Source organism: Podarcis vaucheri (assembly GCF_965113315.1).
Source record: "Podarcis vaucheri genome assembly, chromosome: 16".
In the NCBI taxonomy this organism is placed as follows: domain Eukaryota; kingdom Metazoa; phylum Chordata; class Lepidosauria; order Squamata; family Lacertidae; genus Podarcis; species Podarcis vaucheri.
In genome coordinates this window covers 20,529,234-20,556,541 of record NC_138754.1, presented here as the reverse complement: position 1 = coordinate 20,556,541, position 27,308 = coordinate 20,529,234, and the positions used below count along the sequence as shown (strand labels likewise).

General features: G+C 46.1%; 1 long non-coding RNA gene across 1 annotated transcript; it reads right to left on the bottom strand.

The window, feature by feature from the left end:
- Positions 1-3,692: 3,692 nt before the first annotated feature.
- LOC309520953 lies at positions 3,693-26,940 on the bottom strand. Its single transcript, XR_014214487.1, has 4 exons — positions 26,441-26,940; positions 24,670-24,757; positions 5,352-5,411; positions 3,693-3,842 (listed from the first exon to the last, which is right to left on the bottom strand). It is a non-coding gene; the product is annotated as an uncharacterized lncRNA (long non-coding RNA).
- Positions 26,941-27,308: the final 368 nt, after the last annotated feature.

Genomic DNA, 27,308 nt, shown 5'->3' with positions numbered 1-27,308 from the left:
CGGTCCCTGTTCCTGCCAATCTAGCAGTTCGAAAGCACGTCAAAGTGCAAGTAGATAAATAGGTACCACTCCGGCGGGAAGGTAAAAGGCGTTTCTGTGCGCTGCTCTGGTTCACCAGAAGCGGCTTAATCATGCTGGCCACATGACCCAGAAGCTGTACGCCGGCTCCCTTGGCCAATAAAGCGAGATGAGCGCCGCAACCCCAGAGTCGGCCACGACTGGACCTAATGGTCAGGGGTCCCTTTACCTTTACCATTATTATTATTATTATTATTATTATTATTATTATTATTATTATTTCCCACTCCTTGTAGACCAGGCACAGGCAAACCCGGCCCTCCAGATGTTTTGGGACTACAACTCCCATCATCCCTAGCTAACAGGACCAGTGTTCAAGGATGGTGGGAATTGTAGTCTCAAAACACCTGGAGGGCCGAGTTTGCCTATGCCTGTTATAGACAATGCTGCATTAGACAGGCCACCTATTTGACTCAGTATAAAGCACCTTCCTCTATTCCTCCATATTCAGATGCAGAACCAAGCTAGCCATGCTTTTCAAAAGCTGGGCTTAAACCAGCTGCTTTTATTTTGAAGACAAAGCAGCTTCAGGGCCCAGATCTGGAATGTGCTTCCAATCTAGATCAGCATCGCCCCACCCCACCCCCGTGTGGATTTTCCTACCAAAAATCTCTTCCTCCCACCACTGTTCCCCCCCCCCCTTTTGCTGGCAGTGTTGTTGAAGAAAAACAGCGGCCTGGAAGGTGTGATGGTAGAGGAAACTGGTGCAGGGCCCCAGTCCAGATTGGGCCACCACTGTTATTTTTCTTTCAAAGTAAATTTGGTCAGTTTAAGCACACTTTTCGAATAAGACGGGAATACCATGCCATGTGGTTTGGCCTGCAGAGATGGGGAAAACAGCATGTATCTTTGTTTTTGCTAGTTTGAGGTTGTTTTTTTTTCATTTTGGGGGGAGCAGAACACTGCAGTCCATTCTGCCCTTTGCGAAGAAACATGTGGGCTCCAGATGTCGCTGGACTCCAGCTCCCATCACCCCTGACCATTGGGCCATGCTGCCTGGGGCTGATGGGAGTTGGAGTCCAACAACATCTGGAGGGCCACAGGTTCCCTACCCCTGCTCTGCAAACTCTGGCTCCAGATTTGAGCTGCACTGGGAGGGAGCAGTATTTTTGGAACCGAAAACGTGGCGATCCGAACACTTCTTGCTTCCTACAGTCCTCTGGGACTGCATACACAGAAACCTGTTTGTAGCCCCAAAATATAGCTTTTCTCAATACAGAATCATTCATGCACACCCCATACCCCCACACGTGCTGCTTACAATCTAGACTGATTCTAGAGCCCGCCATCCACAAAGGTGGCTGTGGTTACTTTATATGTATTTGACTTGCCACCACCCAGTGCCGGATTTATGTATTAGCTAAACAAGCTATAGCTTAGGGCTGCACTCTCTTGGCGGCCCCCCCAAAAAAATTAAAGGAAAAAAACTGGATGTGCATTTCCAAAATATAACGTAAGTTCAACAATTACTTTGATAAAATACATATTTTGTTATGTGCAAATGGCTTTAGATACCTATTAGATCCATAAGGTAAAGGTAAAGGGACCCCTGACCATTAGGCCCAGTCACGGACGACTCTGGGGTTGAAGAACTCATCTCACTTTACTGGCCGAGGGAGCCGGCGTTCAGCTTCCGGGTCATGTGGCCAGCATGACTAAGCCGCTTCTGGTGAACCAGAGCAGCACATGGAAATGCCGTTTACCTTCCTGCCGCAGTGGTACCTATTTATCTACTTGCACTTCGTGCTTTCGAACTGCTAGGTTGGCAGGAGCAGGGACTGAGCAACGGGAGCTCACCCTGTTGCGGGGATTCGAACCGCTGACCTTCTGATCTGCAAGTCCTAGGCTCTATTCAACACAAAAAAGGGCAACTATTTGTTGTTGTCAAAGGACAGCTGGACATATAAAGGGCCCCATTACCTTCAGTAGCTTAGGGCTTCATCAGACCTAAATCTGGCCCTGCTAGGACCCTATACATTTAAAGCATCATCACTTTAAACAGGCATGGCTTCTCCTAAATAATCCTGGGTTAGGAGGCCCTTATTCCATTTACAGAGCCACAGTTCTCAGAGTGAAACCAGAAATCAATCCTTCTTCCCAGGGAACTTTGCAAATTATAGCTATGGGAGAGGAATAGGGGATTCCTAACTTCACTGCTCCTGCCAACCTAGCAGTTTGAAAGCACGTCAAAGTGCAAGTAGATAAATAGGTACCGCTCCGGCGGGAAGGTAAATGGCGTTTCTGTGCGCTGCTCTGGTTCGCCAGAAGCGGCTTAGTCATGCTGGCCACATGACCCGGGAGCTGTACGCCGGCTCCCTCGGCCAATAAAGCGAGATGAGCGCCGCAACCCCAGAGTCGGCCACGACTGGACCTAATGATCAGGGGTCCCTTTACCTTTAACAGCACCCTTAAGAAACTACAGGATTCTTTGGGTAAATCATGACCACTGAAAGCAGCATGTCCCTACTTTATAATGCAGATGGGGCCTCAGTTATCCGCACCTCTTTCTCCCTGAATGTTCCCCAGGTGAACGAAGACCGGAGCGGTGACTGTGAACTTGGTACACCCGCATCCACAACATGGGGGAGGTGTGAATATATACAGACCCATCACTGGGACCGCCTACATTTAAAATGGACACACTGTAGCGTAATTGAGAATGAATCTTCAATGAGTTTCTATTTTCAGAATGAAACCAGTTTCCCAATAAGCACTTTTCAGGGGCAAATAACACAGGGTAGATCAAGACTGTGTGTTGACAGTATAGAAAGAACAAGTACTCAGTCTCCATTGATTCTAGCGCAAAATGTTGTGCGCATGCAACCTTAATTCCCCCATTCCCAGCATAAGGAATGTTGCTCTAGGGACTTTTTTTTTTTAGTGAAAAAGCAAATCATCCAACTTTAAAATTAAAAAAGAGTGAGGTTCCCCCACCTCCAGATTCACATAGAAACTTATCAGTCAGAAGGGCCTGCAAGCTGTCAACCCACCACCTGCAGGGGCACATTTTCAGTCAGTGCGGGGAGACGTTTTTGGAGAGGGTGTCAAATTTGGCAAGATCTGAGATTCCCACTCTTGATTATATTCAAGGCTAAGTTGCAAACAGCAGTGTGTTTTCGAGACCATCTGCTGAGATTATTTTTACGTATACATCATGATAACTACAGCGATGTTATCAGGCCCAGTCAGTCACACTTTGTCTGTATCCAAAGGAAAGGGATTTTGTGCCTTTGGTCTGACTCCCTAATTCATAGGCTTATTGAATACTATACAATTAGAGTCAGACAGCGCATATATCCAGTGAGCTAGCTGGATATATAGAAATGACTGGGAATGACATCATAAAAGGATGGTTCAGGTTTCAAAACATACAGAATTATTAAAAACCATTTTTATATGGCTGCAAGCCATAAGAACATAAAAAGAGTCTGCTGGATCAGGCCAATGGCCCATTTCGTCCAGCATCCTGTTCTCACAGTGGCCGACCAGATGCCACCTAGATGCCCATAGAAACTTGCAAACTCTCTCCTCCTCCAGCAGCTGGTATTCACAAACACCACTGCCTCTGACTATGAAGGCAGACCATAGCCATTGATAGCCTTTACCTTTGGGAATTTGGCTAATCCTCTTTTAAAGTCGTCCAACTTGGTGGCCACCACTGCCTCCTGTGGAAGTGAGTTCCATAGTTTAACTATGTCCTGCATGAAGTACTTTCTTTTATCTGTCCTGAATCTTCCAACACTTTTATTGGCTGTCCATGAGTTCTAGTGTTATGAGAGAGGGAGAAAAGCATTGCGCAGAGTCTGACAAATTAAATAAAGTATGCTAAGTAAGTAAATAATCTTCTGGAAGACTTTCTAAACTATTATTATTATTATGTCCCCATCTTCAGAAAGTGGGGGGGGGGGGGAGAAGACCTAGGTAACTACCAGCCAGTAAACTTGACCAGGAAAGGTCCTAGAACAGATAATTAAACAGTCACTCTGTGAGCAGTGGGACACGGGCGGCGCTGTTGTCTAAAGGTTGGCGGTTCGAATCCCCGCGACGGGGTGAGCTCCCGTTGTTCGGTCCCTGCTCTGCCCACCTAGCAGTTCGAAAGCACATCAAGTGCAAGTAGATAAATAGGTACCACTACAGCGGGAAGGTAAACGGCATTTCCATGTGCTGCTCTGGTTCGCCAGAAGTGACTTAGTCATGCTGGCTACATGACCAGGAAGCTGTCTGTGGACAAACACCAGCTCCCTCGGCCTATAGAGCGAGATGAGCGCTGCAACCCCAGAGTCCTAAGGGACCTAAGGGTCAGGGGTACCTTTACCTTTACCTTTGCACTTAGCAAAGGATATTGTGAATACTAATACCGAACATGGAATTCTCAAAAACAAGTCATTCCAGACAAATCTCATTTCTATTTCTGATATAGTTACAAGCTTTGTGGATAATGGGCATGCTGTGGATGTAGTAAATCTTGATTTCAGTTAGGCTTTTGACAAAGTCCCTTCATCCTCCCCCCAAAAAGCTCAACAACTCTGGTCAATCCAATGGCTAGATCACTGTCAGTTTTTTTTATAGTGGGAGTAGATTGCAGTCTCTTTGAAGCTGGACGTGCCTGGTATACAGTATTAGCAAACTCATTATCGGACTGCTAGTTTGTATGTAGCCAAAATAGTATCATCTATGAACAGGAGCGAAAAAACGGCATGTTGGGGGGGGGTGGGACTCAAAATTTGCTGAAGTACAAAAAAAAGGGGGGGGGAATCCTGCCAGTGGCAGAACCAAAGAGGAATGGACATGCTCAGTGGGTATGGATTGCTGGTTGACTTTTGGAGGAAGAGAAAGAAAACTAGGTTCTGGAATGGACGGAATGTAGTCTCCCGGGGAAAGGAAAGGCTGGCTGGAATCAGGAACAATAATTTTCACTGCAACATTTTGGTTGCAGATTCCTCTTGCTTCCGAGTCTCTGAAACACTCTGTGTTTGCAATTTGCACACACGCACGTACACCCAAAATGGGCTGGCAGTGTGTTTCTGCGGGGTAGCGATTGTATTTTGTCTGACATACAGTCTGTAATTATAGGGTTAGGTTTTTTTAATCCCCTTTCCCAGCTGACCCAAGTTTGTGTCATGCACTGGCATTTGGTCAGGGGCATACCAAGAGGGAAGTCTCCCTGTCTGGAAAGCTGGGAGGGTAGCAGGGAGGAGTGGTGTTGTTTGCTGCTGAAATATTGCCATCTGCAAAGTGCAGTAAACACGGGGCAGACAGAATATTTCACAAACCTGCATGCCGCCGTTTCTGCCTTCACAGGGTTAGAACAAAGCAATACATCACAGGCGCCACTGCAGAGAAAAAAACAAACAAGTTGAACATGTTCTTCATGAAGAGGTTTTTTTCGTGAGCACAGCAGAATAAATATGCCCATAAGTTTGTGGTGATATATGATTATTTCCTGCGTGCATGTGTGTGGTATGGTGAATTGCTGCGAAGTAGATTAATATTACGGTTAGATTTCAAAATAAACGAAAACAACCACATAATCAGCTGATTGATCATGGGCATATCCACAATATACATTTAAAACTCTCCCCTCAACTGCGATCTGGGGGCAGCTACTGCAGCAGTGGGAGAGCAGGGCAGCAGAGCTCACTCCCTTGGAACTGGTTTGAGAGACCAGTTCCATCAGGGACCTCCTGCCCTTGAGCTGGGTGAGCTGGTCTGTATAGGAACAACTGTTTAGAAATTGGTGTCTGAGTTTTGGTTTTCCTCTTCCCTCCTTGTTCCTTTTCCTTGTGTGCTGTTTCTTTTTAGATTGTAAGCTTGCAGGCAAGGATTGTCTTGTTTTGATTGTAGATAAGCTTACTCTGGGAGCCTTTTTGGTTGAACAGCCAGGTAAGAGTGTTCCAAACCAACCAACCAACCAACCAACGTTAATCAAATAAAGTTAATTGAGTTAACTGAGCAGACTATATTTCATTGGGTCATAGCCATCATCTTGCATGCGGTGTGAAGTCTCTGAGCAAAGGGAGACCGGGGCAGAACTGAGGAAGGATGGAGGGAGGTGGGGAGAGTGTATTCAACACTCATAGGAAGAGCTTGTGATATGGTATCATTCTTCCTTGGAATCCCAAAGGCCAGGAGGACAAGGGGTTGGGGAGGGGGAGGCAGAGCAGCAAGCCATATGCGTCAGTCATCTTGGAAGCCTCCCTGACCCCTTCTGGGTTGGAATTTCTGACTCCACACTTGCTCTGCTTTGACTCAGAGTAGGAACCCATTCCCCGACCACATGTTTCTTTTTATAGACACCGACTTTTTATTGCCAGCTTCCTCTGGAGCTCAAGATTGTTCCTTCTAGCGCAAGAAACAATATGTACGATTGCAGCCTGAAAAGCGAAAGGGAGAGCAGCCCAACTGCCCCTTCACACTGCACTGGGAGAGGACCCTTCCTTAGAAAGAAAACAAGGGGTGTAGGAGCAGCCTGGGAAACTCTCCAGCGCAGGCTGGCCTGTTGGGGCTAACAGGGTGCTGCCCCACTGATCTTAATCTGCCCTCAGTCAACCTGCCTTGCTCTTACAACCAGTCCAGAAGCTGAGGTTTCCCCACTCTCATATTTTAGATTGTAAACACCTTGTGGCAGGGACCTGTACTCTGTAAGCACTATAGATACTGAGTATGCTATATGCATACATACATACATACATACATACATATATACATACCGTATTTTTCCATGTGTAAGATGACCCCTACAGTATTTTTTGAGCCCAAAATTAAGAAATAAATATTTTAAACATTCTGTGTATAAGATGACCCCCAATTTTAAACTTAAAATGGGGGGGGGAATATGGTCTTATATACGCAAAAATATAGTACATACATACATACATACAAGTGTGTGGGATTAATTCCCATGACACATGCCAGAAAGAAAGCAGCTTCAAAAGAGAGCCCTGAGGGCCAGACAAAGATGCCTGGAGGGCCACATTTGGCCTCCTAGCCTGAGGTCCTCCACCGCTGCTGTGTGGTCACCAGTAAAAGTTGCTGCCATATTCAATCCCTTTTTCTTTCTTTTTTAGTCTGGGAGTAACAATTGCTCTCACATTCCACCTTCACTCCATGTAGACATAGACATGCAAATTTCGCCCAATAAACACATGTTGGTATGCAGTCTTGAATAATGTGCACATTTTTGCAACCAATTTCTCCTAATACAGTACATTTTTGGTATATTGTTTTCACTACCACATCACTTCTATGCACAACCCCCTCCCCCAATATATGCATCCTTGTAAACTGTTTGGCTGGAGAGCTCATTGCAAAATTCAAATATGTGCAATTTTCGGATGGCTGAGTTTCGGTTCTCACATTGTTTCGGAAAGGGCAAAATTGATGGAATCGGCTTCAAATGCGAACCGGGTCGAATTTCTCCACCAATCCAAGCCCCTACTGATTAAAATCTGCATGCACGTATTAAACACAGCGAGTTAATCAACTCTTTGTTTAGTAGATTAATTTACTGATCGGCAGTTACTTCCCTTCGGGTCTATCATCCCTTTTCCCTGCATCTCCAGCCCTGACATGCTTTGAAGAACACGCAGTTCCCCAATTAATGGCAAATCTCTTCCCAGTAGCAGCTCAGGGACGATGCGGCAGCTAAGAAAGGGAGAAACTCCGTCTCCATCTGCATTCCCAGGCTCAGCATGAACTTTCGACCCCATTGTATACTCTAATTGCTGGAACCAGCAGGATTAATCCACGACCTACTTTCTAGGTCTTTTTGCTGCCACAGAGCAATGCTGCCTGGCTCCAGTCAGTTGGAGAATCTGCTATAAACCCACATTTAAAACTTGCAAGGGGAGCAGGTGACTCCCATCCAAGCCTCTTCCTTTCAAAGCTTACTGATATCCAAAGCCAAGAGGTCCGAGATGCTGGTAGGAAGAAACTTCCCATCCTTTTGTTTCCCATGTGGAAATGGCACTGTTACAGGTGCCAGACTCATCACCAGTCTTTCTGTCTTTCACACTTAGTTTCCAACCTTTAACATGGTAATAACTGTCCTACTTCGCAGGCATGGTGTGAGCAGGGACAGGCAAATCTCTCCATTCCAGTTTCTTTCAGTTTTGCATTTCATAGAATCATAGGATTGGAAGGGGCCAACAAGGGCCATCTAGTCCAACCCCTTGCAACTCAGGAATCTTTTGCACAACGTGGGGCTTGAACCCACAGACCTGAGATTAAGAGTCTTGTGCTCCACCAACTGAGCTACCAAGGCAGATCTTTAACCAAACTTAAGTTCAGTTTGGTTCAGACTTTTAGAAGACACCTGAAAGCAGCCCTGTTTAGGGAAGCTTTTAATGTTTGATGCATTACTGTATTTTATTTTATTTTGTTTTGTTTTATTGCAATATAATCTTTATTAGTTTTACAAGTTTCATACTACATACACATACATGTATTACATTTTACATTTATACTTGCTCCTAGGAGCTGACTTCCCTCCTTCCTTCTTCTGACTTTTTATATCACCTCTAAATTTTCCGCATTGTCTTTATCCATTTTATATATATTATTGTTCTACTTCAACATTTGTCCATAAACTGTATATTAAAATACAGTAATGCATTATGGATGCATTACTGTATTTTAATATTTTGTTGGAAGCCGCCTAGAGTGGCTGGGGAAGCCCAGCCAGATGGGCGGGGTATAAATAAATTATTATTATTATTATTATTATTATTGCCAGATTTCCACATTAGTTTTAGAGCTTACCTAGTTGTGTAGAACGTTAACACATGTTTTCATCTGGTTTTTAGCTGATTGCTGATTTTGATTTTCTTTTCATGTTTTAAATAGTTGTTTTTAACTTTTTTTGTTGATATTTTTTATAGTTTCATTCTTTTTGTAAACTGCTTTGAGGTTTCTTTCAAGCAGCATATAAATTGTAAGAACTAAATCAGTAAAGGAGGTTGATGTTAAAATGGACACATGCCAGACACATGGTGATTCAGGCCAATGGAATAAAGCAGTGTTAGTCTGGAGACCTTGAAATTGCAAGAGACCACCAATGCAACGGATGGACAACCCAAAACAAACTGTGGGGCTTGTGCGGGTGTAAGAAGCAAACAACGGAAAATGATGCAGAGAACTTGAAAAGACAAATATGCAAAGATGCGTGCGAGAAGCTGAAGAAGACTCATTGAATCACAGACTTGTTGGACCCTGAGGGTCATCTAGTCCAACCCCCTGCAATGTAGGAATCCTGCCCACAGCTGTCCCTGGGTGGGCTTGAACCACCAACCTTCTGGTTAACAGCCAGACACACTGGCCCATTGTGCTACTGGGACTGGGATAAGAAGATGGACAGGAGGAGGAAGGAGAAGGAGATTTTTAAAAATGGTTTCTATTATTTCATGCTGGGAAGCACAGAGGACCATTGAGAAGATCAGCCCCAAGGAGGACCTTACGGTCAACAAATAATAACACCTTGGAGATCCCGGGCCTCAGAGAGATTAGGCTGGCCTCAACCAGGGCCTTTTCGGCCTTGGCCCCAGCTTGGTGGAATGCTCTGCCACAAGAGATCAGGACCTGCGGGATTTGACATCTTTCCGCAGGGCCCGCAAGACGGAGTTGTTTCACCAGGCCTTTGGTCAGGGCTCAGCCTGACTCCCCTTTTCTTTTTGTATAAGAACTAATATGAAAAAGGCCTCCCAGCATTCTCACAGGCCTATATAAGATCAACGTAAACAGTTGGGCCAGTGAGCACTTACTGTTCCCAACCCTAACCCTGCGGAAAGCCATCTAATTAGACTTTAATTTGATTTTGACCTGTTTTTAGGAGGTAATTTAATTATTGTTTGATTTTATACTGATGTTAGCTGCCCTGAACCCAACTTTGGCCGGGGAAGGTGGGATATAAATAAAAGTTGTTGTTGTTATTATTATTATTATTATTATTATTATTATTATTATTATTTATTCCAAAGCATTATGGGATGTCATCTCCCAAAGGGAATTGGATTCTTCAGCAAATTTGCACTGATATGGAAAGCCCTAAACAACGTGGTTCCTGGATACCTTAAAGACCACCTGAGCCCTTATATCCCTGCTTGATAACTGAGATTATCCGCAAGAGAGCTGCTAGCTGACTCCCATGTTACAGAGGCCTGACTGGCAACATCTAGATGTCAGGAATTTAGAGCTGCCAGTCCCATGCTGTGGGACGCTTTTCCAGCAGAGATACAGCAGGTACCCTCATTTTTTTTTTTTTACTTCTGGGCGTCTCTTGAAGACCTCTTTATGTCGACAGGCCTCTGCGGCTGTTTAATTAGCCAGCCACTTTAATGATTAACTGCCTTGTTATAAATGGTGCTTTTCACATTTTGGCGTTGTACACTGCCCTGTTTATTTTGCGATACCATGGTACAGAAACACTTTTTAAAAAAGTAGTTTTTATTGATTTTTCAACGACACAACAAGCATAACAAAAAATCAAAACAGAAGGAACTGAGAACAGTAAATAATATGAAGCAAAATATGGGGAGGGGGATATGATAAACTCTGGAACAGGCTAACGGCTCCGACTGCTGAAAATATTATATCCCATGATCCCCCAGCTCCTGTAGTGGGTATTTATTTAAGTATAGTCAGAATAATAGAATTGGAGAGTTTCAAGGGGCCCTCAAGTTCATCTAAATCAACCAACGGCTCGATGAGCTGTTGCAACGCACACTACGTGAGGCTTCCCTTGAAGACAGCTTGGGACATAGGTAGGGAAACTAAAGGGGCCCAATCACCTTCTAAATGTTTTTACATGAGTAGAATGTGTCCTTTATTTAAAATGCATCTCTGGTTTATTTGTGGAGCCTGCCTGGTGTTTTTACATGAGTAGAATGTGTGCTTTTCTTTAAAATGCATCTCTGGGTTATTTGTGGGGCATAGGAATTCGTTCATCCCCCCCCAAAAAAAATATAGTCCGGCCCCCCACAATGTCAGAGGGACAGTGGACCGGCCCCCTGCTGAAAAATGTTTCCTGACCCCTGGCTTGGGAGCTTCAGCTGGTCCAAAATGCGGCAGCCAGGTTTCTGCCTGGGGTTCCATTGAGACCTCATGTGACCCCTGTTTTAAGAAAAGCAGGACTGGTTGCCAGTTTGTTTTCCACTGGGGCCTCTGGTTGGCCACTGGGAGAACAGGATGCTAGACTAGATGGGCCACTGGCCTGATCCAACAAGCACTTCTGATGTTCTTAAGTTCTATATCAAGCAAGTGATGCCAAGAAGCTGGTTCATACCAAGTCAGATTTATCTGAACATCTCTGAGTCTGAGATGACTGATCTGCCCACTCTAGGTAGTTGACCAGTCGGCCCATCCATATCACAAGTCCATTCAAAGCCAGGTATGGAAGGGTAGTAGCTGAGTGGTAGAGCATCTGCTATGCATACCAGCCATCTCGGATTTGATCCCTGGCATCTCTAGGTGGGAAGAAGGCTGATCGCCAAAGAATTGATGCTTTTGAGTTATGGTGCTGGAGGACACGCTTGAGAGTCCCATGGATCCAACCTCTCCATTCTTAAGGAAATCAGCCCTGAGTGCTCACTGGAAGGACAGATCGTGAAGCTGAGGCTCCAATACTTTGGCCACCTCATGAGAAGAGAAGACTCCCTGGAAAAGACCCTGATGTTGGGAAAGATGGAGGGCACAAGGAGAAGGGGACGACAGAGGACAAGATGGTTGGATAGTGTTTTCGAAGCTACCAGCATGAGTTTAACCAATCTGCGGGAGGCGGTGGAGGACAGGAGTGCCTGACGTGCTCTGGTCCATGGGGTCACAAAGAGTCGGACACGACTAAACGACTAAACAACAACAACATCTCCAGGTGGGACTGGGAATGTCCTTTGTTTGAAACTCCGCTGCCAGCCAGAGTAGACAATACTGTGCTAAACAGACCAAGGGTTTTGTTCGGTTTAAGGCAGCTTCCTATGTTAGGGGCAGGCCTTAGCAGTGGACCCTGTCCAATGACTGGGGGGGGGGGCAGGCAACTGCCCCAAATGCCAACACTGGCCCTGCTTATGGCACATTCCTTTTAAGAAGAAGCAAATGATTTCGCTTTATTTGAACATAACTGTTCTCATCCATTCCTCTTTTCCGTTCTGAGACTTCTCCCTCCTTTGATTCCACCAGCTTGAGTGCAGACCTCAAATTGCTAGCAGCTGATTAAATGGCACCATTTCTATGCATTGATCCTGAGGCTGGGGGGATGGGGGGCGGGAATCAAGGAAGACAGAGAAACACGACCTGACCTGCTTAACCTCGTCTGACCCACTCCAGCAGGCAGCCTGACCCAGCCTCACTCCTTTTCTTCTCGGGCGACACTGTTTAATGGAATCCGCAGTGCTAGGGAGGGGCCAAGGCAGGCAGGCAGTTACTCCCCCCACAAAACCCCATCTCTCATTCCTAGGAAGCATCATCTTCTTAGATAAATGCTCGAACGTTCCATAATTAGCCATTCCAACATGACTAGGGAATTGCTTTCCAGGCTGCCCTGTAACCTGGGAAGGGGCTGTTGGGGGGTTTGAAGGAATGTCAGTGGGTCAAGTAGGGACACGGGGAAACTTCCGTCCAGTTTGCACTTTGAGAAACAATCTGTAGACCAAAATGCAGCTCTCTTTCCAAATCCCCATTTCTCCAAATTTTGCAATAGAAATGTAAGAACACAAGACAGTGGAATGGGAGGTGGAAGAAGAAGAGGAGGAGGAGGAGGAGGAGGAGGAGTTTGGATTTGATATCCCGCTTTATCACTACCCGAAGGAGTCTCAAAGTGGCTAACAATCTCCTTTCCCTTCTTCCCCCACAACAAACACTCTGTGGGGTGAGTGGGGCTGAGAGACTTCAAAGAAGTGTGACTGGCCCAAGGTCACCCAGCAGCTGCATGTGGAGGAGCAGGGAAGCTAACCCGGTTCACCAGATTACGAGTCCACCGCTCTTAACCACTACACCACACTGGCCCACTACACCACGCTGGTAGACTCTCCTTCCTTGGAGGTTTTAAAGCAGAGGTTGGATGGCCACCCGTCATGGATGCTTTTGTTGAGATTCCTGCATTGCAGGGGTTGGACTAGATGACCCTTGGGGTCCCTTCCAACTCTACGAATATAGCTGGGGGCCTTCTGCAAGCAAAGCAGATGCTCTCCCACTGAGATACAGCCCTTCCCCTAAAAGAAAAGATTCTAGTCCTCATGTTTCTAAATAAAGGGCTGAATCAAATAGGAATGTAGGAGGCTGTCTTATATCAACCAGAACATTACTCTACCTAGCTCAGTATTGTCAAAACTGACCGGCACAGCCTTTCCCAGTATATTTCCAGCCCTACCTGGGGACGCTGGGGATTGAACCTGGGACCTTCTATATGCCAGGCAAGTGCTCTGCCACTGAGCTATTGCCACTTCCTTGGTTAATTAGCTCTCAGCATTGCTTAGGAGTTGAAAGCCAGGCATAACCGTGACTTGACACATAGAAACGCTGTACGGCACCCTGACCCCAGGCTCATCGGCCCCTTTGGGATTTAGCGCATCTCGCCCAAAGACCACCCTTCCCCTCTTTTCCCCTGCAAGGTATTTTACTATGCGCTTCTGAAATAAAAATTAATTATTGAAAGGGAAAACATGTCTTGGGGCTCAACAGCTATGAGAGAAAGTACTCAGCCACAAAAGGTATGCTCTGAATAATTAATCAGGGCTATATTTAGCAAAGAGGAAGCAGGCAGAAACCTAAATTAAACCACTAGGCATAAGTGAGTGTGTGTGTGGATGGAATACCACACACACACACATATATATGTATATACACACATATGGTATAGTATACAGCAAAGGAGTTCAGCTGGAAATGTAGAGAGAGATCTTAAACCAAGTCCTGCTGAATAAATGCGTGCACACTCTAACATATCCTATATTTAATGTGCAGAGCATCATGTTTATGCTTTTACTGCTTCTTGGGTATAGGACAGGGGTCCCTGAACTTTCTAGGCCTGCGGGCACATTTGGAAATCTGGGAGACTGGTGTGGGCACCACAAAACACCCATTTCACAGAAGGAAAACTGATGACGCTCAGAACTCCACCACCACAGAAAGAGGCAAAACATATGCACACTCACCCAAATAAAAACAGACCCCCCATCTCCTAATCGACACTTTCCCCACCACCACTGAAAACAGGCAACCCTCACACTAAACATGAAAAGAGTCAAAACTGTTTTTTTTTTAAAATGGGGAAGTGTGCCAAGGGTGTACCTGAAGGAACAGATATATCCATAGAAACATAGATCCATACCATTCATTCCTTTTTTATCCCACCTTTCAGAGAAACCACTGGAGCAGCAGGGATTCTTCAGCTGCTATTCCTACACTGCAGGGGGTTGGACTAGACAGCTCTTGGGGTCCCTTCCAACTCTACTGTTCTATGATTCTATGAGTACAGACAATACTTCAAAGGTCTGATCTGCCCTGTGCATGGAGCCAGCACAGCTCCTGCTCTGCCATCCACCCAGGGACAGCCTCTTCAAAGGGGTAGGAGGTCAGAATTGGCATGGTGAATTCCCTGGAAGAAATCTGGGCTTCGGCCGAGTCCGGGATCATGAGTATTTCATGCAACAGAACCTTTTTTCTGATCTCGAATAGACGAAATAATTACAAAGAGTTCCTCTGACCATGTGCAAAGTTCCTTGCCCTTTATGTTTCTGCCCCCCTGTGCAGGGCATGCCTATCTTGGCCAGGAGGCAGCGCTTTGGTATAACATGCAGAGAAGAAGCTTCATACATTCAAGCTTAAATATATGGTGTGACCTACAAGTGGGACCTGCATCAAAAATGGGGCAGTGTCGAGTGCTCCATTTCTTCCTGACCCACACTGGTTTTCCATACACCCCATCCCAAGAAGCAGTGTTCCATGGTCACCATGCCTCATTAGCCTGGTTCAGGGTTTGTTTTTTTGCCCCCTTCACTTTGCATAAGAACGTGGGAAGAGCCTGCTGGATCAGGCCAATGGCCCCTCGAGTCCAGCATCTCACAGTGGCCAAGATGCCTGTGAGAAACTCACAAGCAGGATTTGAGCACAGGAACCTTTTCCCCTCGTGTGGTTTCCAGCGACTGGTATTCAGAAGCATTCCTGACTCTGACTGTGGAGGCAAAGCAGAGCCAGCCTAGCTAGGAGCCATTGATAGGCCTCTCCTCTACAAATTAGTCTAATCAATGGGTAGGCAAACTAAGGCCCGGAGGCCAGATCCGGCCCAATTGCCTCCTAAATCCGGCCCATGGATGGTCCAGGAATCAGTGTGTTTTTACATGAGTAGAATGTGTGCTTTTATTTAAAATGCATCTCTGGGTTATTTGTGGGGCATAGGAATTTGTTCATCCCCCCCCAATATAGTCCAGCCCACCACATGGTCTGAGGGACAGTGGACTGGCCCCCTGCTGAAAAAGTTTGCTGACCCTGGCTAAGTTTGCTGAAAAAGTTTGTTGACCCATCTAAATTGGTGGCCATCCCTGCCTCCTGTGGAAGTGAGTTCCATAGTTTAACTCTGAATTGCGCAAAGAAGTACTTTATCTGTCCTGAATCTTCTTTTGTGGTTTAACCTTCCCGAACCCACTGATACCTCCCTTGTTACTCCAGTGGCCCCATTTTAGCTGTATAGCTGTTGGCACTCAGCACATTCATCCCCTATTAACGGGAGTGATTTATCGCCGGCGGAGTGTGCTAGGTGCTGCTTGGAATACAGAAGCAGCCCCCTCCTCTTCCTCCAACGTGTGCTAAGAAGTTTCCTTATCTGGAGAGTATATTTAAAATGGGCCTGGCAAAAGGATGGGGCAGGGGAAGGGGGGGTGAGAGAAAGAAACTATGAGATAATTCTGTTCTTGAGAAATAAATTAAAAACATTTGGGGCACAGGGTGTGTAAGTTATTGCAGCCCCAGGGCAGCAGGAAATTATGGGAATAATAATGTGTGCACCGCGTTTCTGTCATTATTTACCTTGGCGCTCGGTGAGCCTCCTGTTGTTGCCAAAACAGCGCTTTTCGATCCCAACTTGCCCAAGCAATGAACACACGTTCAAATCCATTCACACACAGAGAAGGGAAGCCTGAATACAAGGGGCAGCGTCTCTCTCATCCCAGACCCCCGGATCCCATTCATAATGCAAACTGGAAGCATCTTACGGTTGTCTGGGAAATCGTTCAAACTTTGGATCTGGTCCCGTAAACATTTCCAGAGTGCTTTCATCTGCCGGCTCTTGCGATTCCACAGGCACAACTTGGCATTTTCCACCAAAGGGGCCTAGTGGGCTACGTTTTTCAGTTCAGAGGAGGCAGTGATGACCATTAACTTGGGTGGCTTCGAAAGAGGATTGGAGAAATCCATGGATGGTTACTTGCCCTGATGGCTATGCTCTGCATCCACGGTCAGAGGCAACAATGTCTCTGAGTACCAATTGCTCGAAGCCACAAGAGGGGAAAGTGAGCTTGTGCTCAGGTCCTGCTTGCAAGTTTCCCACTGGAACATCTGGTCGGTCACTATGAGACGCAATTGTCTCCCAGCCCTGCGTGGAGATGTCGGGGATTGAACCTAAAGGTAAAGGTAAAGGGACTCCTGACCATTAGGTCCAGTCGTGGCCGACTCTGGAGTTGCGGCGTTCATCTCGCTTTATTGGCTGAGGGAGCCGGCATACAGCTTCCGGGTCATGTGGCCAGCATGACTAAGCCGCTTCTGGCAAACCAGAGCAGCGCACGGAAATGCCGTTTACCTTCCTGCCAGAGTGGTAGCTATTTATCTACTTGCACTTTGACATGCTTTCGAACCGCCAGGTTGGCAGGAGCAGGGACCGAGCAATGGGAACTCACCCCATCGTGGGGATTTGAACCACCGACCTTCTGATCGGCAAGTCCTAGGCTCTGTGGTTTAACCCACAGCGCCACCTGCACCCCTGGATTGAACCTAGGACCTTCTGAATGCATAGCAGATGCTCTAGCCAGGGAGCTACAGCCCTTCCCCATGGTAATAAAGCAGGATTGCGTATAACTGCCCTATAACTGCCCTATCATAATAATAATAATAAATAATAAATTTTATTTATATCCCGCCCTCCCCAGCCGAAGCCGGGCTCAGGGCGGCTAACAACAATAAAACAGTACAAAAGTACAACATAAACAACATTCTAAAATCATTCATTATAAAAATTAATTAATTCAAGCCACTAGCAACCATTGGGCCAGAGCTCTGCGAAGATTGCCGAGGGAGGGAGTCAGGCTGTGCCCTGGCCAAAGGCCTGGTGGAACAGCTCTGTCTTGCAGGCCCTGCGGAAGGATGTCAAGTCCCGCAGGGCCCTGGTCTCTTGTGACAGAGTGTTCCACCAGATCGGAGCCACAGCCGAAAAAGCCCTGGCTCTAGTTGAGGCCAGCCTAACTTCTCTGTGGCCTGGGACCTTCAAGATGTTTTTATTTGAAGACCGTAGGTTTCTCTGTGGGGCATACCAGGAGAGGCGGTCCCGTAGGTACGAGGGTCCTAGGCCATATAGGGCTTTAAAGGTTAAAACCAGCACCTTAAACCTGATCCTGTACTCCACCGGGAGCCAGTGCAGCTGGTATAGCACCGGGTGAATGTGATCTCGCAGCGAAGGCCTCGTAAGGAGTCTCGCTGCAGCATTCTGCACCCGCTGGAGTTTCTGGGTCAGTCTCAAGGGCAGCCCCACGTAGAGCGAGTTACAATAATCCAGTCTGGAGGTGACCGTCGCGTGGATCACAGTGGCTAGGTCAGGGCGAGAGAGGTAAGGAGCCAACTGCTTAGCTTGGCGGAGGTGGAAAAATGCCGCCTTTGTTATAGCTGCAATCTGCGCCTCCATGGAAAGGGAGGTGTCGAAGATTACACCCAAACTCTTAACGGACGGTGCTGGCACTAATTGCGCCCCCGCAAGAGATGGGAGTTGCCCCCCCAATCCCATATAGCCCCGTCCCAGCCACAGGACCTCTGTCTTCGAAGGATTTAGCTTCAACCGGCTCCCACGTAACCATCCAGCCACAGCTTCCAAGCATCTGATCAGTGTGTCTGGGGCCGAGTCAGGATGGCCATCCATCAACAGATAGAGTTGGGTGTCATCGGCATACTGATGACAACCCAGCCCAAAACTCCGAACAAGCTGGGCGAGGGGGCGCATAAAGATGTTGAAAAGCATCGGGGAGAGTATCGCACCCTGAGGTACTCCACACACCAAGGAGTGGCGCGATGACAATTCCCCCCCAAGCGCCACCCTCTGTCCCCGGCCAGAGAGAAACAAGCGCAGCCATTGAAGGACTGTGCCCTGGATCCCCACGTCGGCAAGGTGGTGGTCCAGAAGTTCGTGATCGACCATGTCGAAAGCTGCTGATAGATCTAGAAGAATCAGCAGCCCCGACCCGCCTCGATCCAGCTGTCTACGAAGGTCATCTGTTAGGGCGACCAGAGCCGTCTCGGTCCCATGACCAGCGCGGAAGCCGGACTGGAATGGATCCAGAGCCGATGTTTCATCCAGAAACCCACCAAGCTGTTCAGCAACCGCTCTCTCAATCACCTTACCCAGGAACGGAAGATTCGAAACCGGGCGGTAATTGGATAGAACCATCAGGACTTCTGGAGGAGTAGGGACAGGTTAGAAATTTGATTCAGTTCAAATTTAATGCTGAGCCTTCCTCACACTTGCTGAAACAGTGCATGAAGCAACACACGGCCATCCTTCAAAATCTGCACTTCTCCAAAGTTCTCCAGCCAAAGAATGTGTATGAAAATGCATATATATATATATATATATATATATATATATATGCATACAACAATGCATTATACAAAGGGAAACTGGTTTGTGTAAAGGGTGCACTGCATACAAAATGTGTATATGAGAAGAAATTTGCACAAAAACGCTGGTGAATTTTCACGAGGGTTTTTTAAAAATTGCAAACAGATGTGAAAATGTGGAGAACCTGAACTGAAGAGTGGGTGGGGACATAAAAATGAGAATTTGAAACATAGAAGGTTCTCCTTCCACCGAGGAAGGCCACTGAGCTATCTAGCTCAGCAATGTCTACACTGACTGGCAGCAACTTTCCAGGATTTCATATGGCGGAACATTCTTAGCCTTCACTGAGCAGGAAGCAGATTAAACAGCTTTGTGTAGCTGCAGATAGGTGGCAGAAGCAGTTTAAGGCAAAATCTCAGCATTGTCTACACTGACTGGCAGCAACTCTCTATTGGGTTTCAGTCAAAAGTCCTTCTGAATGCATGGCAGATGCTCTACCACTGAGCTACAGCCCCCTTTCCATCGAAGGACATCCCTGGCCCTAATGTTTACCTGTGAGATCACCTTATCTCTCTCACACACACACTTGACCACTTCGATCAGCTGACCTGATACCATTACATGTGCCACATAATACCCATTTGGCATTTGCAAGAACTCGATATTTCAGGATGGCAGCACCTACCCTTTGGAACTCCCCACCTGTTGACATCAAGGCAAGCGTCTCCACTGTGCTGAAACCAATAGTTTAAGGTAAGCCTTCCCAGTTGTTTAGAATGTGGGTGCAAATGCTATTCTGTGTTTAGTCTGTCCTTATTTCAGTTTCTCGAAAGCCTTAAATCCTTGTTGTTCATTTTTCTTATAGATAATTTCCTTGCTTTACCTTTCTTGGAAAAACACTTTAAAGATTTTTTGCTCATTATTATTATTATTATTATTATTATTATTATTATTATTATTATTTACAACCAAGCAGTGTATGAATCTGAAGCAATAAATAAATAAATGACGTATTTTTCGCTCTATAAGACGCACCAGACCACAAGACGCACCTAGTTTTTGGAGGAGGAAAACAAGAAAAAAAATATTCTGAATCTCAGAAGCCAGAACAGCAAGTGGGATCACTGCGCAGTGAAAGCAGCAATCCCTCTTGCTGTTCTGGCTACTGGGATAGCTGTGCAGCCTGCATTCGCTCCATAAGACGCACACGCATTTCCCCTGACTTTTTAGGAGGGGAAAAGTGAGTCTTATAGAGCAAAAAATACGGTAAATAAAGTGAAAAAGCAACGAGAAAATAAGGTGAACTATAGTGGAGGGCAGAAGCCACCACCGTATTCTGCGGAAAGCTGGCTTTAGCATCCACCCTTCCATTGGACAACTGTGAGCAAGCCCTCACTGGTGTAGGCAGACCCCCCCCCACATCTGGCAGCCTGGCAAGTCTGCTGAGAGTCCTCCCCCTCCTTCTCCCCCTTACCACGGAAGGACTCTGAGCATGTGCAGATATTCCCTTGGACCTCCTTTGAAGCTGGTTAGGCTTTCGGGGAAGACATTTGCAAAGATGGATTGAGCAGGAAGCAGATCCAAGAGGAGAAATTAATTAGACCTGCCTCACTTCATCCCTGGAATTGCTCGTTACAAAAGAAAGGATCAGCAGAAATAAATAAATTAAAAACTAAAAACTGGGAAACATAGACGCAGCCAGGAAGCCCCTTGTCAACTGAACTGAGTCTATTGTTTAAAACAGTTAACAATGTGGCATTTAACGCAGCTGTTCCCAGAGAGGTGTATTATGATTGCAAATGCACAAGAAAGAGAACTCTCATTCATATATATATATATATATATATATATATATATATATATATGCATGCGCATGGCATGGAGAAAATGAACAGAGGGAAGTTTTTCTTCCTCTCTCGCAACACTAGGACTTGTGGACATCCAGTAAAGCTGAGTGTTGTAAGATTCAGGACTGATAAATGGAAGTTCTTCATGCAGTGCAAAGTTGAACTGTGGAACTCCTTTCCCCAGGAGGCAAGTGAGGGCCACCAACTTGTTTGGCTTTGAAAGAGGGTTGGACAAATTCGTGGAGGAGACGGCAATTGATGGCTGCTAGCCACCTTGGCTATGTTCTACTTCCACACTCAGAGGCAGCAAAGCGTCTGAATGCAAGTTGCTGGGGATCGCAAGTGGGGAGAGAAGGGGCTCTTGCTCATGAATCCTGCTTGAATTCACAGACTTCTGGCCAGCCGCTGTGAGAACAGGATGCTGGACTAGATGGGTTTGTTGGCCGGATCCAGCAGGGCTTTTCTGATGAATATGCATCTGCACTGGCGGAGGAAGAGGAGTGCAGGGGTGCCATCACAGCTACCCGTCCTCTGCCCGCACTGGGTGCCATGCCCCTGCAGGTGGCGTGCCATGCCCCCACCTGCTCTCCGCCCCGCCCCCCGGTGCCAAAGCATGAAACTCCACCACTGTGCATCTGGTTAAGTTCAAGGAACGTTTAGCTGTTTCAATTGATAGGCTTTTTAATGGGCTTCCACAGGAGGCAGTGATGGCCACCAAGTTAGATGGCTTTAAAAGAGGAGTGGAGAAATTTATTCAGGAGAGGGCTATCAATTTCAACTAGTCTGAATGATTATGTTCTGCCTCCAAGGTTGGAGGCAGTACAGTGGTACCTCGGGTTACAGACCCTTCAGGTTGCAGATGCTTCAGGTTACAGACTCTGCTAACCCAGAAATAGTACCTCGGGTTAAGAACTTTGCTTCAGGATGAGAACAGAAATCGCATGGCAGCGGTGCAGTGGCAGCGGGAGGCCCCATTAGCTAAAGTGGTGCTTCAGAACAGACCTCCGGAAAGAATTAAGTTCTTAACCCGAGGTACCGCTGTAATGCTTTAGAATACCAGTTGCTGGAAACTGCAGGAGGGGAGAGGGCTCTGTTGCTCAGCTTGCAGGCTTCCCATGGAGGCAGCTGGTTGTTCACCATAAGAACAGGATGCTGGACTAGATGGGCTATTGGCCTGGTGGTTATGTTCTTATAACCATGCCTAATATGTTCTACGGAGCTGCCCTTTTCTGGAATGACATTTTCAACAAAGGGCTGTGCCTTATGACACAGGGTAGCAAACCACACTCCCTTCCAAATACTTCAGATGCACAAACAGGAACTTTTTATGCGGGGAAGAGAGATTTGGTCAGGATCCTCAGTTTCCATCTGCACTGAGATGTCAGCACTCGTGCCCATCAACTTTCAAGAAACCCTTGAACCCCATAAAGTAAATTTATCCTTTTTGGAAAATTTGTGTCTGTGTTTTGTTCCATTATTGCTGCGGTACCTCTTTGTTGGTGGAAACAAAAGCTGTTCCCATGGCAATGCTGCGTGATGTCAGAGAAAGCAGGAGAGTGAGGTCATAAATTGTCCAGGGAGAAAGACAAAACAGCCACAGGGGCTGGTGCGCTGTGGAACTTGATGTGCCCTTAAAGTTTAAAGCATTTGGGACCATTACTGGAATATTTGTTCTGTTATGTTTCCGATTGTCTTCTCCACCCTCGCCGCCCACAACTCCTCTCATTTCTTCTGTGGGAGGAGGGAGTGGGGGGAACCATTAACACACAATGGAAAAAAGTTGTCCCAGGAATTTCCTACTGGTGAAAGTCCAGGAAGCTGCAAATGCAATAACGCAAACACGATATGTTTCATGTTTCTCCCCACGCTATTCCAAGAAAGCATCCCAAATCCCTCTACCGCTCCTGAAAAATGACAGAGCTCTGGAGAGGTTATGAGCTGTGTATTGAGAGGTCAGATCTTAAACATTGATTGTACGCCAAAGGAGGAATCAAATCCCTCAGGCTGTACACACGGCATACATTTTTAAAGTACACCCTGCCTTAAATAAAGAGATTGCTAGGAAGTGTAGTTTGTTGTTTTTGTTGTTTAGTCATTTAGTCGTGTCCGACTCTTCGTGACCCCATGGATCAGAGCACACCAGGCACGCCTGTCTTCCACTGCCTCCCGCAGTTTGGTCAAACTATTGTTCATAGCTTCGAGAACACTGTCCAACCATCTCGTCCTCTGTCGTCCCCTTCTCCTTGTGCCCTCCATCTTTCCCAACATCAGGGTCTTTTCCAGGGAGTCTTCTCTTCTCATGAGGTGGCCAAAGTATTGGAGCCTCAGCTTCACAATCTGTCCTTCCAGTGAGCACTCAGGGCTGATTTCCTTCAGAATGGAGAGGTTTGATCTTCTTGCAGTCCATGGGACTCTCAAGAGTCTCAAGAGATTGCTAGGAAGTGTAGTTTACTAATCATAAAATGGTAGAGGTGGGAGGGACCCTGAGGGCCACCTTGTTCAACCTCCTGCAATGTAGGAATCACAGCTAAAGAGTCCCTGATAGATGCACCATCCAAGTTCTTTAAAAACATCCAATGAAGGAGGGCCCACCGTCAAACAGCTCTTACCACCAGAAAGTTCCTCCTAATGTTTCATCAGAATCTGTTTTCTTGTCATTTGAATCCATTGGTTCAGGTCCTCCCCTCTGGAGCAGGAGGACACGGGCTTTCCCCCTCTTCCATGTGTGGCAACCCTTCAGACATTAATAATAATAATAATAATAATAATAATAATAATAATAATAATAATAATATATTTATAACCCATCCATCTGGCTGGGTTTCCCCAGCCACTCTGGGCGGCTTCCAACAAAGTATTAAAATACAGTGGTCTGTTAAACATTAAAAGCTTCCCTAAACAGGGCTGCCTTCAGATGTCTTCTAAAAGTCTGGTAGTTGTTGTTCTCTTTGACACCTGGTGGGAGGGCGTTCCACAGGGCGGGTGCCACTATCGAGAAGGCCCTCTGCCTGGTTCCCTGTAACTTGGCTTCTTGCAGTGAGGGAACCACCAGAAGGCCCTCGGCACTGGACCTCATTTGAAGATGGCTGTCACCTCTCAGTCTCCTCTTCTCCAGGCTAAACACTCCCAGCTCCCTCAACCATTCCTCACAAGGCTTGGTTTCCAGACCCTTCATTACCTAAGTCACCCTCCTCAGCACACCTTCCAGCTTGTCAATATCCTTGTTAAACCGGGGTACCAAGAACATGATGCAGGACTCCAAGTGGGGTCTGACTAGGGTAAAATAGAGCAGTACAGTACTAAAATTACTCCCTTAATCTGGGCACTATACTTCCGTTGATCCCAGATCTAAAATTCCCCTAACAAACTACAGTTCCCAGGGTTCTTTTAGGGAATCCCTGTTCTTTAAATGGATGGTGTGTGCAAAGCCTCAGTTCTGCACAGAGCAGGAGATGGGAATCTGTGCCCCTCCGAATGTTGCTTTACTCCATCCACCTCTGCCCCAACCAGTGTGGCAACTCACTACCCAGGGACAATGGGAGCTGTAGGCCTGAAACACCTGGAGGACTGCAAATTCCTCACTTCCATTTTCTGCACACTTGCGATAAGAGATTTCACACTTTAAAAAATGCTGCGCTTGCCACATCATTATAAAGAGATAAATCTGCACCGACGTTTCAGCACCAAATACCAACAAGCTCTGCTAACTTGCATAAATTATGCAGGCTAAAATCATATGTAAAATCATGTATTTACTTATTCAAAGGTCAGGCAGGAACAGTCCAAAATCAATATTGGAAGGAGGGGGGAACAGGCAGCAGAAACAAGCAAAGGATGGCTCAGGAGGGAAGCCTTACATGCTCTCGCCTCCTAAACCACAGCTATTTCACAGTGAAGGAGTAGCAGGGACTGCTTATGCACAAGTAGACCCCTTTTACTCACAAGTAGGTCATAAACACATATCATGATATTGCTCTTCAGCCTGGACTCAAAGTTTTCGGAAAGCTCCCCCTCCAATTCCCAGAGTTCCCTGCAAAGAGGAATTGATTGTTAAATAAACCCTGGGAATTGAAGCTCTGTGAGGGGACTTGGGGCCTCCTAACAATTCTCTGGTTTTGCCAAAAGCAGCTTAGTCATGCTGGCCACACGACCCGGAAGTTGTACGCCGGCTCCCTCGGCCAGTAAAGTGAGATGAGCGCCACAACCCCAGAGTCGTTCACAACTGGACTTAACTGTCAGGGGTCCTTTACCTTTTTAACAATTCTCAGCAGCCTAATGAACTGCACTTCCCATAATTATTTGGGGAAAGCCATGAGAGTTTAAAGTTGGATCATAGTAACAGAATGGAAATTTACAGCTTGCTACTCACTAAGGGAATTTTTTTGGAAGATGTTTTACAGGTGGTATATAACCCCTAGCAAAATATCTAAAATGTATAAAACAAGATACAGTGGTACCTCGGGTTACATACGCTTCAGGTTACATATGCTTCAGGTTACAGACTCTGCTAACCCAGAAATATTACCACGGGTTAAGAACTTTGCTTCAGGATGAGAACAGAAATCGTGGCACAGCAGCAGCAGGAGGCCCCATTAGCTAAAGTGGTGCTTAAGGTTAAGAACAGTTTCAGGTTAAGAACAGACCTCTGGAACGAATTAAGTACTTAACCCAAGGTACCACTGTATAATATGTGCTGGAGGTGCAATCAGTTAGAAGGGACACTATTTCATATGTGGTGGAGCTGTAAAAAAATTAAGAGCTTTTGGGATACTGTATATGAAGAGTTGAAAAAAATATTTAAACAAACTTTAATGAAGAAACCAGAAGCCTTCCTATTGGGCATATTAGATTCATATATCCCAAATGAAAATAAGAGAATATTCTTATACACAACAGCAGCAGCAAGAATATTAATAGCTAAAAATTGGAAAACTGAAATAGTACCAACGAAAAAAGAGTGGCAGGACAGATTATTTGAATATTCTGAAACTGCAAAATTGACGGATACGATTAGGGGACAGTCTAACCAAAGGTTCCAAAAAGAGTGGGGAGTGTACAGAGATTATGTTAAAAAAAAGTGTCCTCAAATCAAAACCTGCTCTCGATTTGAATAATTTTCGCAAACCACAATATGATCTATAAGTACAGTAGATGGAGAAGGGTAGAAACGATGAAATAAGAAAGAAACAGTTTAACAAACAGGAAAATAGATCCACTTTGAGGAGGAAGGAAGTCTACAGTGGTACCTCAGGTTACATACGCTTCAGGTTACCTACGCTTCAGGTTGCAGACTCTGCTAACCCAGAAATAGTGCCTCAGGTTAAGAACTTTGCTTCAGGATGAGAACAGAAATCGTGCGGTGGCAGCGCAGCGGCAGCAGGAGGCCCCATTAGCTAAAGTGGTGCTTCAGGTTAAGAACAGTTTCAGGCTAAGTACGGACCTCCGGAACGAATTAAGTACTTAACCCGAGGTACCACTGTACTAGAAAAGAATAAGAATAGGAAATATAAAGTAGGGTAACATAGGTCCTTGTGCAAGAGCGTATGGATTTATGATTGTAGGTTTGTTATTTGTTTTGTGTTTTCTTTTTAGTTTGTTTCTTAATTGTCGTTATGTCTTAGTGTGTGTGTTTATGTGTTATAACATAAAGTTAATAAAAAGCATTGAAAAATAAAATAAAGTTGGATCAAAGTGCTCAGTCCCGTTGGCTCACCTGTCTCATTATTGTCACTGATTGGCAGCAGCTCTCAAGGGAATCCTAGAGGGTTTTTTCCCCCCAGCTCTGCCTGGAGATACCAGGGATTGGTCTTCGGCAGGCAAGGAATGTGTCCTACCCACTGAGCTGTAAAGAAATTTAACCGGAAAATAAAATGTGAAATAGCAATAAGACAATGTAAAATAATAAGCAATTTCCCCAAATGTGATGCATTTCCACATTTTAAAAAAACAACACCACATCACTTGGCTGGATACAGCAATGCAAAGTTTGGAGAAGTGTGAGTTTCAAAAGTGCAAGCTAGGTATGGACTGTATGTCCTTACCTCTCTCGCCCTGACCTCACCACTGTGATCCATGCGACAGTCACCTCCAGGCTTGACTCTTGTAACTCACTCTACGTGGGGCTGCCCTTCAAACTGACCCAGAAACTCCAGCGGGTGCAGAATGCCGCGGCGAGACTCCTTACGGGGTCCTCGCCGTGGGATCACATTCACCCAGTGCTATACCAGCTGCACTGGTGCCCAGTGGAATACAGGATCAGGTTTAAGGTGCTGGTTTTAACCTTCAAAGCCCTATACGGCCTAGGACCCTCGTACCTATGGGACCGCTTCCTCTGGTATGCCCCACGGAGGACTTTATGGTCTGCAAACAACAACACTCTGAAGATCCCGGGCCACAGGGAAACTAGTCTTGCCTCGACCAGAGCCAGGGCCTTTTCGGCTGTGGCCCCGATCTGGTGGAGCGCTCTCCTACAAGAGAGATTTGACATCTTTCCACAGCGCCTGCAGGACGGAGCTGTTCCTCCAGGCCTTTGGCCAGGGGGCAGTCTGACCTATTTTCCTTTGTATAAGAACGAGCCATGA